Source organism: Capsicum annuum, chromosome 7 (assembly GCF_002878395.1).
Source record: "Capsicum annuum cultivar UCD-10X-F1 chromosome 7, UCD10Xv1.1, whole genome shotgun sequence".
In the NCBI taxonomy this organism is placed as follows: domain Eukaryota; kingdom Viridiplantae; phylum Streptophyta; class Magnoliopsida; order Solanales; family Solanaceae; genus Capsicum; species Capsicum annuum.
In genome coordinates, this window is record NC_061117.1 from 188,787,790 (window position 1) to 188,805,404 (window position 17,615).

Below are 17,615 nucleotides of genomic sequence, written 5' to 3' on the forward strand. Positions count from 1 at the left end.
TTTGAAATTTAATCCATTGTCCGACAACATATTTTTTCTTTCCTACATGGGCACCATATTTATTTTCTAATCTGTTCCATATTTCTTTAGCAGATTTATAGGTAACAAATAAATCAAACAATTAGTCATATAGTTCAACAAATATCCTCTAATTATTTTGTTATCCTTTTCGAATTTCTTTTTAGCAATATCATCAACCCCAACAATGTGAGACCGAGTAGTAATGTTAGAACCATCAGGAGAAGGTTCATTAAATAAAACATAATAACTTCTAATTTTTCGAAGAAATCAGAAGTTTTTTGTGACTAACATTTAAAATTATTTTCGTCCAATGGCACATGTTTTGACAAATCAGGAAAGGTTTGGTTCAAAGAAATAACTATTTATCAATATTTTATGTAAGTGAAATTTCTTTCAAATTATTAGAAAAATTATTACAATATTGATATGAAACTGGAATTAATAATAGTAAGATAATAGTCATAAAAACTGTGTCGTGTCAAGACACTATCTTGAAAGCGATCTTGGCCCAACTCCGGTGCAAATCCTTTTAGCCAGTCGCTCCCCAAGGTTTCACAACTACTTCCAAACACGTGCACTGCTGGATGTAAGTTTGGACGCTGCCCAAAACAATTGCCCAAAACAATTCAAGAGTAAGAAGAAAGGAGGAAGATGGTTTTTTTCTTTTGTGGTGTGTTTTTTTTGTTATCCAAAGATGCTCTTTATATAGGTGTATAAACTCATGTTAAAGGGAGTAAATTGGAGAAAAGGAGATGTAAATTTAAGAAGCATTAAAGTACTATTGAATCATCAACTCATAAAGGAATAAAGTATGTTCATATCCCACATAACGTATATTTTATGTTCAACTCATTTAAAACATACTCTCTTTATTTATGTTTCTTTTTCATTGCATTATAATGCATAATTAACTCTACATACTTTTGGTTTGGGATATACTGGGACAACTAAATGATCAATTCCTTCTTGACAATTATTCAGATAATTTGGACTTGGATATTCAGAACGTGTCACTTTCCGAAACTACTGAGCCACCACCAGATTTGATTTTCCCACTGTTGAGGTACCATAAGTAGTGGTTGGCTTGGTCAATAATTCAAGAACAAACGAATATTAAAGGGGGTATTCTTGCTGATGAAATAAGAATGGGGAAGACTGTTCAAGCCATCACATTTGTGCTTACTCAACGCGAATTACAGAAAGCTACTAGTGATTCCAGTATATTGTCATCTTTACATAGTACTTCCCAGGAAATCCTTGCAGTAAAAGGAACTCTTGTTGTATGTCCTGTGGTCGGGGCACTGCAATGGTTTTGCGAGATTGAACATCGCACCAAGGAAGGCAGCAATAAAACTCTTGTTTATCATGGCTCGAATAGGGAGAATTTTTTGTATAAACTGTCGAAATATGATTTTGTCATTACTACCTACTCCACCATCGAGGCTGACTATAGGACAAAAAAGTCAAAGAAGAACAGCAAGAACTCAAAACCTCAGGTAGAAATTTCAGCAAAAAAATTGAATGATGATGGTTTTGCTGATAAATCAATCAGGGTTGATGAAGATATGCCCTAGAGGAACTCATTTTTTCATTTAGTGAAGTGGAATCACACTATTTTTGATGACGCAAGTCATAGATTCATAGATTCAGCATTAGGTTGTTTTCTTCAATTGGCTCTTTTTTTGGTGTATTTCAGAATTTTATTAATAAAATCAAAACATAATTTATCTTTACCTTATATGGACCACTCCGCCCTTAATTAAAAAAAACCAAAAAAGGCATTTTCTATCTGTAGTATATGTGGTTTGTCAAAATTCTTGGTTTCCCTATACATGGTGTTCATTTGTTGTTAATGCAATTCTCTTCTTATAAATACCAGTTCTTCAAGTCAATCATGTTATTAGAGGTGTAAATGTAGAGATTGGTATGGTGAACTTTTAATGAGCGATGGTGATTATAAAGAAACCTATGTCGTTAACTGCTGAATAATGTGCTATCATCTATACAATTAACTTCTGAATTATGTGAAGAATCTTATGGTGGTTATGAAGAAACCTACACAGTTTACCGCTGAATAATGTAGGTGTGAGTACCTACCTCCAAGATATTTCAACTATTACGACTTAGCAATACATAAGAACACCAGATTTATTTGTCCTAAAGTTCAATATTTTGCTTAACTGTTCATCATATGAAATTTCATCTTCAATTTTAGTTTGATCATCCTTTTTTATCTACATGGTGGACATGGACATTCTGTTCTCTCTATTTCCATTGAACAATGCCGCATGCGGATTTGTAGTCTATGCCTGGTCTAGTCATCACTTTGGTGGTTACACATGAACTCCTAAAGTTCATATTCTTAGGATATACTATTAACCATGTAATTTGTGTTATAGTATCATATTTTCATCCCATGCAAAGATTATTTATTATATTAATAAAATATTTATTTGAATAGATCATTGTATTAACATGTGTGTCCTTTACTTTTATAGTAGAGCATTGTCATTTCTTATAAAATCATTGTATCAACATGTGTGTCCTTTAATTGAATAGATCATTGTCGGTTCTTATAAGTAATAAATTAACGTTCACAACCAAAGATGAGGTAGGACAAACATCTTGACGATTGTAGCACAAGATTAAATATAATTTGATCTTAATTATGGGAGTGGTAATATTCAAACTTCTTGTACTAGTACATTTTGTATGTATTGAATAGACCTATTAGAGATATTCGTTTATGTTCTGAATATTAATAAACGATTTCTCTAGTACATTACATGTACTTATACTCTTAATCTTGATATAATTACTATGATCTATGTGGTTTGTTTTGTTGTTTTAATCTATTAAAAGGTGAGACTTTTTTGTGAGTCAACATATTCCTTATAGGTTTGTTGATGACAAATCACTTAGTGAAATATTAATTAGTTGATAGAACCATGTCTCGAACTTGAGATAAAAGACACCCCTTTATGGTTGCTTATAAGTTTTCACGTGAAAACCCTGCAGGTGAATTTTGTATCCGTCATGTGAAATAAGTTAAGCATTATAAATAAAGAATTAAATTAATTAATGAGTTAAATTTTTCAGAGAATTTAATTTAATTGATTGGTGTTGGTAATTCTAACATGGGGAGTTAAATAAGATGTATTGGTAGATTTCGAAATTAAATCGAGGAGTGCAATTACAGATTTTTAGTGGAATAATTTGTAATTTATTATGATATGATAATTCTTTCATCACCGAATTAATATTATAATTAAAAGCCTCACTTAATAAATCTACGGTCCCTGTTATACCTGATTAACTAATCAATTTTGGAAAAGAAAAAGGAACTTACTAGAAGAAGTAATATTATTTACTGGTCTTCTGGAAGGAAAATAATATCTTCTGACTTTAATTGGTTGAAAACGTTTTAGATAACTAAAGAGGCCTAAAGCATTTTGGACAACTTAAGAGGCCTAAAAACGTTTGCCTCTTGATTTTCCCTTATTTATGAGAAAACAAGAATAAATAGGGTTTAGGGTTCAGAAGACAAAGTGAATGTCATCTCTTCTTTGAATCCAATAATCACTTGTCCACACAAGTGTTGGTTAAAGAGGCTAATCAGGATATAGTAGAAGATGGTGGAACTGGAGGCTAAGGCATTAGATGATTCTTATGAAATCTTCAAGAGGTAAGTTTTTTGATTTTCGTTTTAGTTATGCTATCTAGATTATATGTAAGTTATTGATCCTGTAGAATTATTGTTTTCGTTGTGCATGTTATAACAATTGGTATTAGTAGTCTTCTTACATATGCTAGATAATGTAAAAGAAATTACACGATTTGTTGTACATATTTCGGATAATAATTATTTAAATCATGTTGTTGCTGGCTGATTTTCATGTTTTTGATATCATGTTCTTGCTAGCTATTTTTTACATTTTCGATGATGTTAGTGATTACAACAGAATTTAAGTTTATCATCAAGAAAGCATAAAACGAATTTTGCATAATTTTGTGAAAATTATTTTTTTAGATTAAGTGCAAAACGATGATGAATCTCGACTATGACCAGCTATAGTCGTTACTCACTGTATGAACAGTAGTAGTAAGGCCAAGCAGTGTAGGAAGCCTTGCTGTCCCTCGCAACAGCTCGGCCAATAATTGCCGATTTGGTTGGTTTATGAGTTTTTTAATTTTTTGACAAACTCTGAATGATCTAAAATTTGGTACATTTATTGAAAATGACCCACTGAACAATACACACAGCAAACTGTGATCCATACCATTATTTGGCTATTAGGGATCATTTTGATGAGGTTTTGGGCATTTTTATGTTTTCGAAAAAATTAAAAATTCTGAAAAAATTATTTTTTCCAAACTAGTGGTGATAGGGACCATTCCTTATGATTTACTGTAGTTAATAATAGTACATAATGTGAGTTTACATATTGACATCGGTCATCTTCCCCATCGGATAAACGTGCATATTGTAATATTGTTTTATGGTCTCTTGTTTTTGATGACTTGTATTAACTTTCCAACTAAGTTACATGTTGGTTCAATGGTACAGAGAATTATGAAATGTGATATTTATCTAACTTAAATCAACAGTTGACTCTCCAAATGAGTTGGTTCTATTTCATTTAAGAGATAAAATATCTGACATTACATGTATATTTGCTTAAATGGTTAAGTTTCCCTAATGATTCTAACTGTTTATGTGCATGGTTATATGTTTGATGTGTTTTTGAAGAATTTTATTATTTTTCAACATGTCTAATGATCTATTTAATTTTATTATACAACATATTAACCATGTCTTCATTCAATCCCTTAACTTCTATCCTGAATCAAAATAAATTAGAAGGCCCTAACTATGTGGACTGGAAACCAAATTTACATATTGTTCTTACTGCTGAGGGATTTAAATTTGTGCTGGTTGAGGAATGTCCTGTTAAATCAGATGAACCCACTGATGATGAGATTAAAACATATGATAAGTGGGTCAAGACTGACGAGATGACTAGATGTTATATTCTTACCTCTATGGCAAATGTGTTGCAACATCAACATCAGTCCATGACTACTGCTTATGATATACTTAAATCTCTCAAAGAGATGTTTGGTGAGCCAAATTATGCTGCAAATAAGACGGTCATGAAAGCTCTTTTGACCACAAAAATGGTTGAAGGAACTTCGGTAAGGGAACATGTTTTTAAAATGATGAGTCTATTGAACGAGATGGAAATTCTTGGTGCCGTTATTGATAAGGAGTCTCAGGTTGAGAAGGTCCTACAGACTCTGCCAGACAGTTTTCAAAAGTTTCTCTTGAATTATAATATGAATAAAATAGACTTAAGCAAAACTGTTGAATGAGCTGCAAGCGGCAGAATTAATCATTAAGCAACAAGATCCTCCTACGGCGTTGATGGTTGACAAACCTCCATCTTCGAATTCTAAGCCAAAAGACGAAAAGAAAAAGAAGAAAGATTCTCGTAAGATTTCAGATGCTAATGGTGGTGTGGCTAAGCCTAAGGAAAAATGTTATCATTGCAAGCAACCTGGTCATTATAATAAACAGTGTACCGGCTACACAGCTAAGATGCAGAAACATGGTGCATCTTTTTTATATGTTGTTTAAACATTTTTAGCGGCTGTTTCTACCCAATTTTGGGCTATAGATTCGGAATCCAATAATCAATCATATCTGGACATCCTTGCAGGGGGTTCAGGAAACACGACGCCTAAGTGAAAATGAACTGAACGTGTTTCAAGAAAATGGGGAACCAGTCTTAGCTATAGGAAATATTTTTATTTCCTTTAGTATTTCTAGAGTTTTAAGACTGAATAATATTATTTACGTACCTTCTATAAGAAGGAATTTTCTTTCAGTTTCAAGAATAATGGATGCTGGTTACAATGTTTATTTTGCAAATAATTGTGCAAATATTAAGTTTAATAAGCATTTTATTATTTCTCCTACTAGAATACATGATTTATTTGTATTTGATGTTTCCCATGATATGCTACAAAAAATGGAACTTAATAATGTTGATCAATCACATAAATGAAAACATATTTTGGAATTGAGTGAAACGTACTTATGGCACTTATGTCTAGGTCATATTAATATAAATAGGATCTCACGGTTGGTTTCTGATAGACCTTTGAGTTCATTGAAAATGGAGGAACTTCCAACTTGTAAATCCTGTTTAGAAGGTAAAATGACCAAGCAATATTTTCCTTCCAAAGGAAATAGATCCTGTAATAAGTTAGAATTAATTTATACTTATTTGTGTGGTCCAATGAATATACAAGCAAGAGGTGGTTTTGAGTATTTTGTGACTTTCACAGATGATTACTCAAAATATGAATACATTTATTTGTTGCTCTGTAAATCTGAATGCTTTGAAAAATTTAATGAATTTAAGATGGAAACGGAAAAGCGGCATAAGAAACATATCCATACATTATGGTCTGACCGTGGTGGTGAATACCTTTCTGTGGAATTCATTAAATAATTATCAGAATCAGGAATTATATCTCATTATTCTACTTTGGGAACACCACAACAAAATGGTGTGGCAAAATGCCGAAATAGAACTCTTATGGAAATGGTTAGATCAATGTTAAGTTATTCAGATTTACCCTTTTCTTTTTGGGGTTATGCATTAGAAACTGCAAATTATATTTTGAACTTGGTTCCTTCAAAATCAGTACCGTTAACCCCATCTGAATTGTGGAGTGGGCACAATCCTAACCTACGACATATCCGGGTTTGGGGTTGTCCAGCACATGTACTAAAAGGAAAAACTGATAAGTTGGAATCTAGGACAGAAGTGTGCATTTTTATTAGATATCCAAAAGGAAAAAAAGGGACTTTATTTTATTGTCCTAAGGAACAGAAGGTAATTATTTTGACAAATGCCAGATTTCTTGAAGAGGATTATTTAATGAATCATGTTCCTAGAAGTAAAATTGTTTTACAAAAATTGAGAAATAGAATAATGAATAATGAAACACAAGAAAAAATTCCAAAAACTATTATTGACATACCATTGCATCCATGTAGTAGGAGAAATATCAATAGGCAAGAGGTTGCACAAGAGCAAATACTTGACATTACACTACCTCAAAGTAGTGGGAGTAACGTCGAGCAGTCTGTAATTGTGGAGGAAAATGTTCAGGATAATCTCGAGGAACCTATCATAGTACAGGAAGACATTGAGGGTGTTCAAAATTTAGTTCCAAATGTAGCAGATCCTGTAGTGACTAGTCATCATAGTGGGATAATTATTAGAAAACCTTTATGGTTTATGCTCTTGGGAAAATCGTATGATAGAATCCCTGAGGACCCTAATACGGAACATCTTAATTACGCCAAAGCACTACATGATAAAGATGCTAAAATATGAAGTGCTGCTATGAAATCTTAAATGGAGTCTAGGTATTCTAATCAAGTCTAAGAACTTGTAGAACCACCTACGGGAGTCAAAACCATTGCATGTAGATGGATCTATAAGAAAAAGAGAGGTGTAGATGGAAAAGTGTAAACTTTTAAGGCTAGGCTTGTTGCGAAAGGGTTAACTCAAAAAGAAGGAATTGATTATGAGGAAACTTTTTCGTAGCTATGCTTAAATCCATTAGGATTCTCCTATTCATTGTTGCTCATTATGATTATGAGATTTGGCAAATGGATATCAAGACAGCTTTCCGAAATGGAAGTCTTGACGAGTGTATTTATATAGCACAACCAGAAGGTTTTATGGAAAGTGGTAATGAACATAAGTTTTGTAAACTTATGAAATCCATTTATGGTTAGAAATAAGCATCAAGAGCATAAAATACTTGTTGTGATAATTTGATTAAGACTTTTTGTTTTAATAAATGTGAAAATGAGTCATGCGTTTATAAAAAATAGGATGGAGACAGAGTAGCATTTTTGATTCTGTACGTAGATGACATTTTGCTCATAGAAAAAATGTGAGCATGTTGAATTTTTTTAAGGAGTGGTTGTTTACGCATTTTTATATGAAGGACTTGGGATAAGCGTCTCATATCCTTAGGATCAAGCTTATGTGAGATCGCAAACAAAGGATATTAGGCTTATCTTAAGCTAGGGCTGTGGAAAAATCGAACCGACCGATAAACCAAATCGATAAAAATGTTATTGGGTTATTGGTGGTGGGTTATCGAGTTAATGGTTTTTTATTGATTTTATAAAAAAATTTATTGGGCAAATTGTTCGGTATCGCTTTTAGCTTATTGGGTTATTGATTAAACCGACAACCCAATAAGGATACACTAAGTTGTTGTTTTATCACTATTTATATTATATATTTAAATCTCTCTCTCTCTGTTTATCTATCTATATATATATATATATAGAGAGAGAGAGAGAGAGAGATGTGTATGTATATAGATTATATGCACTACTAATTCATAATTCAGTGATTCACAAAGTATTAACCTATTCAGGGCAACAAAGGCACAATATAAAGTTCGGCTATTATAGTAATAAAAAGCTTGAAACATTTATAGCTTCCAACAATTAAGATTCAATTTTTTTCCTAACTAACATTCAATTCAAATTTGAAGATTCTTGTAAACTAAAATGCATTGCGTAGGTTTTGGCGATAATTAAGATTTTATTTTTTTTATGTTAGTTGTTACTATTTCTATTTTATAAGTATTTTATTATTGGTCAAATCAAAAATCAAACCATTAAGGACCAAAAACCGATAAACCAAAACTGATAAGAAAATATCTTATTGGTTGGTTATTGATTTTACATATTAAAAACCAAAAACCAATAAACCAAACCAATAACACATAAAACTGAATCGAACCGACCGATGCACACCCTTATCTCAAGCACTTTATATTGATACTATTCTTGCAATGTTTAGCATTCAAAGTTCTAAAAAGAGATTTCTTTCTTTTAGGCATGGAATTACTCTATCAAAAGATCAGTCACCCAAAATGACCAATGAGATAGAGAGAATGAAAGTAGTCCCTTATGCTTCTGGTGTAGTGAGCCTCATGTATCCTATGTTATGCACTAGACCAGATATCTACTTTGTTGTTGGAATGGTTAGCAGATATCAGTCTAATCCTAGGTAAGAACATTGGACTGCGGTTAAGCATATAATCAAGTACCTTAAAAGGACTAGGGATTATATGCTTGTTTTTCACTTTAGGGATCTTGTACCTATTGAGTATACTGATTCATATTTTCAGTCAGATAAAGATTCTATAAAATCTACCTCAGGTTATGTGTTTACTTTAGGAGGTGGAGCCATTGTTTGGAGAAGTACCAAGAAATGATGTGTTGTTGATTCCAACATAGAAGCCGAATATGTAGCTTCCTCTGAGGTGACTAAAGAGGCTGTTTGGCTCGGTAACTTTGTGAAAGATCTTGGAGTTGTTCCTTCAGTTCAAATACCACTACCATTTTATGTGACAATAGTGGTGCAGTTGCAAACTCGAAAGAACTACGATGCCATAAAAGAAGTAAGCATATTGAGAGAAAATATCACTGTACTCGGGTATAACTCAAAGGGGTGATGTGAGAGTTTTGAAGATTGAGTCAAAGAACAATTTGGAGGACCCATTTACAAAGGGCTTAACCCAAAAGGTTTTTGATAAGCATGTCGAAGAAATGAGTGTTAAAATTATGCATTGAGGGTTATGAGTCTAAGTGGGAGATTGTTAGGATATACTATTAACCATGTAATTTGTGTTATAGTATTATATTTTCATCCCATACAAAGACTATTTATTATATTAATAAAATCTTTATTTGAATAGATCATTGTGTTAACATGTGTATCCTTTACTTATATAGTAGACAATTTTGTGTATGGAGTATTTTAGCTCGTGCATGGAAGATTAATATTATTGGTACTTATAAGTAATAAATTAACGTTCACAATCAAAGATGAGGTAGGACAAACATCTTGATGATTGTAGCACAAGATTAAATATAATTTGATCTTAATTATGGGAGTGGTAATATTCTAACTTCTTGTGCTAGTACATTTCGATGTATTGAACGGACCTATTAGAGATATTCGTTTATGTTCTGAATATTAATAAACGATTTCTCTAGTTCATTACTTGTACTTATACTCTTAATATTGATATAATTATTATGATCTACATGGTTTGTTTTATTGTTTTAATCTATTAAAAGGTGAGACTCCTTTGTGAGTCAACATATTCCTTATAGGTTGGATGATGACGAATCACTTAGTGAAATATTAATTATTTGATAGAACCATGTCTCGAACTTGAGATAGAAGACACCCCTTTATAGTTGCTTATAAGTTTTCACGTGAAAACCCTGCAGGTGGATTTTGTATCTGTCATGTGAAATAAGTTAAGCATTATAAATAAAGGATTAAATTAATTAATGAGTTAAATTTTTCAGAAAATTTAATTTAATTGATTGGTGTCGGTAATTCTAACATGGGGAGTTAAATATGATGTAATGATAGATTTCGAAATTAAATTGAGGAGTGCATATACAGATTTTTAGTGGAATAATTTGTAATTTATTATGATATGATAATTCTTTTATCACCGTATTAATATCATAATTGGAAGCCTCACTTAATAAATATGTGGTCCCTGTTGTACTTGATTAACTAATTAAATTTGGAAAAAAAAAAAAGGAACTTACTAGAAGAAGTAATATTATTTACTGGTCTTCTGGAAGGAAAATAATATCTTCTGACTTTAATTGGTTGAAAATGTTTTGGACAACTAAAGATGCCTAAAATGTTTTGGACAACTAAAGATGCCTAAAATGTTTTGGACAACTAAAGAGGCCTAAAAACGTTGGCCTCTTGATTTTCCCTTATTTATGAGAAAACAAGAATAAATAGGGTTTAGGGTTCAGAAGATAAAGTGAATTCCATCTCTTCTTTGAATCCAATAATCACTTGCCCACACAAGTGTTGGTTAAAGAGGCTAATCAGGATATATTAGAAGAGGGTGGAACTGGAGGCTAACACATTAAATGATTTTTGTGAAAGCTTCAAGAGGTAATTTTTCTGATTTTCGTTTTAGTTATGTTATCTAATATGGAAGTTATTGATCCTGTAGAATTATTGCTTCCGCTGTGCATGTACTAACACATATGACACAAGATCATTTATCTGCAATTTCTTAAATGATTGAACTTCTAGTCCATAGGCTCATTATATCAAATTTGTAAGCTCCAACACCACAAAAGCCATTCTTGCTTTAGAATCTTCTTATAAGTGGGCCTTAACTGGTACACCCCTGCAAAACCGTATTGGAGAATTGTACTCATTTGTAAGTTAACTTCTGCAAATTAAACTACATTTTCTTTACTTCTTATAGTTGTGCGGTTAATTGAATTCTTTACTTCTATACAGGTTCGTTTCTTACAAGTTAAGCCTTATGCTTATTACTTTTGCAAAGATTGTGATTGCTTCGCACTTGATTTTAGGTAGACATAAAGTTTCTTTCTTGTTTCTATGCCTGAGGGGGAAAGACAAAATGACTCAAAAATCTATTTTCCTTTATATTGTTTTCTTTTGCTTCTCAAATAATGTTATTCTGAAATATCTTGTGCAGTATGTTCTTTGATAAATTCAACAGCTCCTTTAAGTGCTCAGAGTGCTCCCACATACGTTCTCACCACTTCCTCTGGTGGAAGAGAGTAAGTTAATTAATAACAGACATACTTTTGAGGCTTCATCTTGTTGCTGACATAGTAAAGTTGAAACATCTTCTTTTTCTAGTATATTGAACAACCTTTAGAGTCGCACTATGATTATGAGAGAAGAGATGCAATGGTATTGTCGAAGCACAAAATTCTGAAAAGTCTATTGCTAAGACGTAACAAAAATGAAAGAGCTGTTGATCTTGCACTTCCCATAAAGATTGTAATAAGTTCTGTCTTGCACTAATGCCGTGCTTCAATTCGATAAGAATCTTCTTACTGGTTACTTTTCTGGGGGTTCAGGTTACAATAAGGAAAGATTCTTTGGATGACTGGGAATATGAATACTACAAGTCATTGTACAGTAGAAGCCGATCAATGTTCGATGAGTATGCTCTCTCTCTGATATTTTATTTGGCTGCATATCCTTTTTTTTTATTTGCTTATGCATGGATTACTTCATGGGATGATTTTTAGGTTTTTAACTTAAGATCTTATGCGTCTTTTTTCTTCCCATAAAGGAGCAGTAATATTCTTATTTCTAACTGTATCGCCATTTTGCATTTTGGTGCAGATATGTCCAGGCTGGAACTATGGAGAATAACTATTTACACATTTTTTCTATGATCACACACCTACGGCAGGTACCAAGACAACCCTTTATAAATTCTTGACATGTATGGAACATTGAACATTCTTGATAATTGTAATGCATGCTTGCATTCATCCTTGTTGAGATTAGGCTTAACAGATGATATTTAGATAGTTAGTCTATGTGATCAATTGCAGGTAGAATGTACAGCTGGCAAGGAATGTACAGCTATCAAGGTAGTTAGTTATAGTCTACAGCTGGAAGCAGTTAGTGGAGTTATTGTTTAGTGTGCATATATAATGTTGTGTATCAGATCCAGAGAACTCATTCTTCATTTCATCTAATAACAAAAATATCTTCTCCAATATTTCTCTCTCTAGATTGATTTCCATTGAAGAACTTATGGAAACATTCATGAAGCTCTTAGCCTAGATTTCTACATGGTATCAAAGCCAAGTTATCTCGAGTGATCCACGCAAATTGGTTGTTTAAATTTCACAGAGAAGTAATCATTTTGAAGCTCCATAACCCGTACAACAATGACGAGAACCAAAATTGATGCCAATCATCCTCTGTATCTTGGATAGACGGATACACCGAGTTCGGTTCTTGTTCCAGTGAAGCTTACTGGTTCAGAAAACTATGGTTTATGGAGTCGATCAATGTGCATTGCACTGTTGGAGAAAACAAAGTTAGGGTTTGTGAATGGAGTGTGCACGAAGGAGTCGTTCGAACCTGAATTACATGATCACTGGGAACTTGTAACGCGCTAGTCTTGTCATGGATAATGAATATGGTTTCAGAAGATCTATTACGCGGAGTTTTTTATGCATCAAATGCACACCTTGTGTGGGAAGATCTAAAGGAAAGTTTTTACAAAGTCAATCGCGTGAGGATGTGGCAATTGCATCGAGAAATTACGACGTTGATGCAAGGTACTAACTCTGTTTCTGCCTATTTCTCAAAGTTAAAGGAATTATGGCATGAGTATGATGTATCAGTTCCTTCACCTAATTGTGGCTGTGAGAGGTCAAAAGATTATGTTGAGCACTTGAGCCAGCAAAGGCTTCTTCAGTTCCTTAGTGGTCTTAATGAATCCTATGATCAAGCTCGTAGACAAATACTCATGAAATCAGTAGCTCTGACTTTAGGACAAGCATATGCCATGATTATCCAAGATGACACCCAGCAAGTAGCAGCTGCAAACTTAGCAGCTAAAGCAGCTGATAAAGTTGAAACCATGGCTATTCACACAAGTTCCATGAGTTCACAGGAAGGAAGAGGTAGAGGATTTATAGCAAGGAAGAAGCAGTGTGATTTCTATAGAATGAAAAGCCACACAAAGGGAAACTGCTACAAGCTTGTTTGATATCCACCTAGTTTTCAAAATAGGAAGTTTTCTGGAAGTGGAGGATTTGGTGTTGGTAATTCTGATGGATAGAGAAGAAATGAATACACTTTTGATAACTAAAGAAAAGAGCAACCACCCATAGTGAATAACACTGATGTAGCTCAGCATCTAGGATTAATGGAGAAGTTTTATCTTCTTGGTGCAACACCAGATTTCAATCTGAAAAACAGTTTTACAACCCCTTTTCTGATAAATAATACAAACAAATCTTAAGTTTGTTAAACAAGGACTTAGGAGAGCATCATGTCAATATAGTAGGTATTGTAACTTGCTTGATGTCTCATTTTCTTCCTAAAACTGAATGGGTCATTGATTCCGGAGCCACACATCATGTTACTGTAAACCTGCAATTGTTGAAGGATAGGGTCAATCTAGATGCTTCTAAAAGAGATAAAGTGCATTTGCCTACAGGGGAGAAATCTGAAATTACTAACACAGGAAGTGCCTACTTATTTGGGAATGAAAAAATGAAGGGTGTGTTATTTGTTCCAGAGTTTAGATTTAATCTTTTATCAGTGTCAAAAGTGTCTAAAGAGCTGTCTTGCTTTGTCACCTTTTTCCCTGATTTCTATGTGTTTCAGGACCTCTGCAATGGCAGGGTGAAGGGGATTAGTAAGGAGCAAGGAGGCTTGTATGTGATTGATGGAGATTCAGCAGGATCTATGGTAGCAAATAAGATGAAAATAATACGTATGACCAGAGTGATGCCGAGTACAATTTATGGCATAAGAGATTGGGACATCCATCATCCACAATCATGAAGAAGATTCCAGAGTTAAATAAGTGTTCTAGCACTACTTTAGAAAAGGACTGTCATATTTTCCCCTTGGTAAAACAAACTAGGCTATAGTTTCCAATTAGTGAAACTAGAGCAGATTTTTCGTTTCATCTTGTACATATGGATCTCTGGGGTCCATATAAGGTCCCAAATTATGATAAGAAATACTATTTCTTGACTATTGTGGATGATCATTCTATATTTACTTGGATTTACTTATTGCAATTAAAGTCTAAGGTGATTGTTGTGCTTAAGCAGTTTTTAGCCATGATAAAAAATCAATTTGGCATAATGATCAAGGTTTTGAGGTCTGATAATGGTGTAGAGTTCGTAAATTCTAAGTGTAAAGAATTGTTGTTTTCTCTTGGCATTGAGCATCAAAGTAGTTGCCCTTATACTCCCCAGCAAAATGGGATTGTAGAGAGAATGCACAGGCAGATTTTAAACATTGCTAGAGCCTTGAGGTTTCAGGCTATGATACTTCTTAGATACTAGGGATTATGCATCAAGGCTGTAGTTTATTTGATGAACAGGTTGCCTTTAGTTACACTAGCTGGACATACACCATATGAACTACTATTTCATAAGAAAGCCTCTATCACTCATTTAAAAGTCTTTGGTTGCCTTTGTTATGCAACAAATTTGTTGAAAGAAGACAAGTTTGGACCGAGATCAAGATCTGCGGTGCTACTTGGCTTTTCATAACTGCAAAAAGGTTACATATTGGTTGACTTAATTACTAAAGATATATTTGTCATCCAAGATGTGGTTTTCAGGGAAACTATATTCCCTTTCAGTTCACCAGAGTCACTACATGCACTATTATCATGCCCTAAGGTTATTCATCTAGTTTGTCTTAATGATACAGGTATGGATTCACTTCACACTTTTTCATCTTCACCTTCGGATGATGAAGTGATACTGATATGGTTCCTAAAGTGCAAGCACCAGCGAATCCTGCACCTCCTGTTAGTACTACCACTGATATTGGTCCTGATCCTAATATTGATACTAGAAGAAGATCAACCAGGACCTCTAAAGAACCCCTTTGGATGAAATACTATGTTGGCAGGCCCAAAGCATAATGCAGTAACGTTCTATATCCTTTATCTGACTATTTATCTTATGCTAATACCTCCTCTACGTACCAATGTTATCTAGCCAATTTCTCATTATTGGTAGACCTTAAAGCTTTAGTGAGGCCGTAAAGGATAAGAGATGGGTTTATTCCATGAAAGATGAGATCAAACCACTTGAAGATAACAAGACTTGGGAAATTATTGAACTGTCTGCTGGGAAGAATACAATAGGCTCAAAATGGGTTTACAAGATTTAATTTCAAGAAAATGGAGAAGTGAAGAGATTTAAGGCTAGATTGGTAGCCAAAGGTTATAGTCATAGGGAAGGTCTGGATTATCATGAGACCTTTTCACCTATATCCAAGATGGTTATAGTCAGGTTAGTTATCGCTCTTGTAGCATCACAAGGTAGGAACCTCTTTCAAATGGATGTGTTTAATGCCTTTCTTCAAGGTGACTTATGTGAAGAAATATACATGGAAATTCCTGAAGGTTTCAGAAGACATGGAGAGACTAAAGTGTGCAGGCTATTAAAATCTTTATATGGACTTAAACAAGCATCCAGGCAGTGGAATATTAAATTGACCGAAGCACTGATACAAGCTGATTTTACACAAAGCAATTATGACTATAACTTATGTACTAAGAAGGAAGGAGAAGATGTAGTAATCATATTAGTTTATGTAGATGATTTACTAATCACTGGAAGTTGTAACAAGATGATAAACTTAGCGAAGGATGCACTACATCAACATTTCAAAGTAAAGGACTTAGGAGAACTGAAATTTTTCTTGGGAATTAATGTGTTGAGATCCAAGATTGGAATATTGTTGAATCAAAGAAAGTATGTGTTAGAGCTAATTTCAAAGTTGGGGCTTGGTGGAGCAAAACCTGTAGCAACAGCTTTAGAAACTAATATCAGACTCACTAGTGTAGAATTTTATAAAGCAACAGGAGAGCAAAGTGATGCCTTATTGTCAAACATAGGAGCATATCAAAGGTTAACGGGAAAACTTTTGTATGTGACCATAAAAAGACCAGATATAAGCTACACTATACATACCTTGAGTTAATTCATGCAAAGGCCAAAACAATCTCATTGGGATTCAGCTATTAGAGTGGTGAAATATTTGAAGTTAGCACCAGGACAAGGGATCTTTATGAGTGCATCACCTAGTCAAGAAGTTACATGCCGGTGTGATTCAGATTGGCAGCTTGTCCAACTACCAGAAGGTCTGTGACAGGGTACTTGATCAAATTTAGGGACTCACTAGTGTCATAGAAGTCAAAAAAGCAACAGACAATCTCAAGAAGTTTTGTAGAGGCAGAGTATAGAAGCATGGCATCAGCAGTGGCTGAAGTTACATAGTTGGTAGGTTTATATCACGAAATAGAAATCAAGGTGAAACAACCAATAAAGATTATGATTGACAGTAAGTCTGCAATACAGATTGCATCTAATCCAGTCTTTCATGAAAGGACTAAACACATTGAAATTGATTGTCATTTCATTAGAGAAAAAAATCAAGGATGGACTCATTGAAGCAGTGTTTGTAAAGACTGAAGAAGAACAGGAAGATCTATTAACCAAAGGGTTAAGTAAATCACAACACTCATATTTGATAAGCAAGCTTGGAGTGTTCAATATCTTACACCCTCCATCTTGAGGGGGAGTGTTGATATTAGGCTTAATAAATGATGTTTAGATAGTTAGTCTATGTGATCAATTACAGGTAAAATGTACAGCTGGCAAGGAATGTACAGCTGTCAAGGTAGTTAGTTATAGTCTACAGCTAGAAGCATTTAGTGGAGTTATTGTTTAGTGTGCATATATAATGCTATGTAACAGATCTAGAGAACTCATTCTTTTTTTCATCTAATAACAAAAATATCTTCTCCAATATTTCTCTCTTTATATTGATTTCCATTGATGAACTTATGAAAACATTCATGAAGCTCTTATCCTAGATTTCTACAATCCCCTTGTTTCTTTTTACTACTTGACTCTCTTTGTTGCTTCAATTTTATGCGGGATGTTTTCA

At 33.5% G+C, this 17,615-nt stretch overlaps 1 pseudogene; it reads left to right on the plus strand.

Moving 5' to 3' along the window:
• Positions 1-331: 331 nt before the first annotated feature.
• On the plus strand, positions 332-14,637 carry LOC107876720 (annotated as a pseudogene).
• Positions 14,638-17,615: the final 2,978 nt, after the last annotated feature.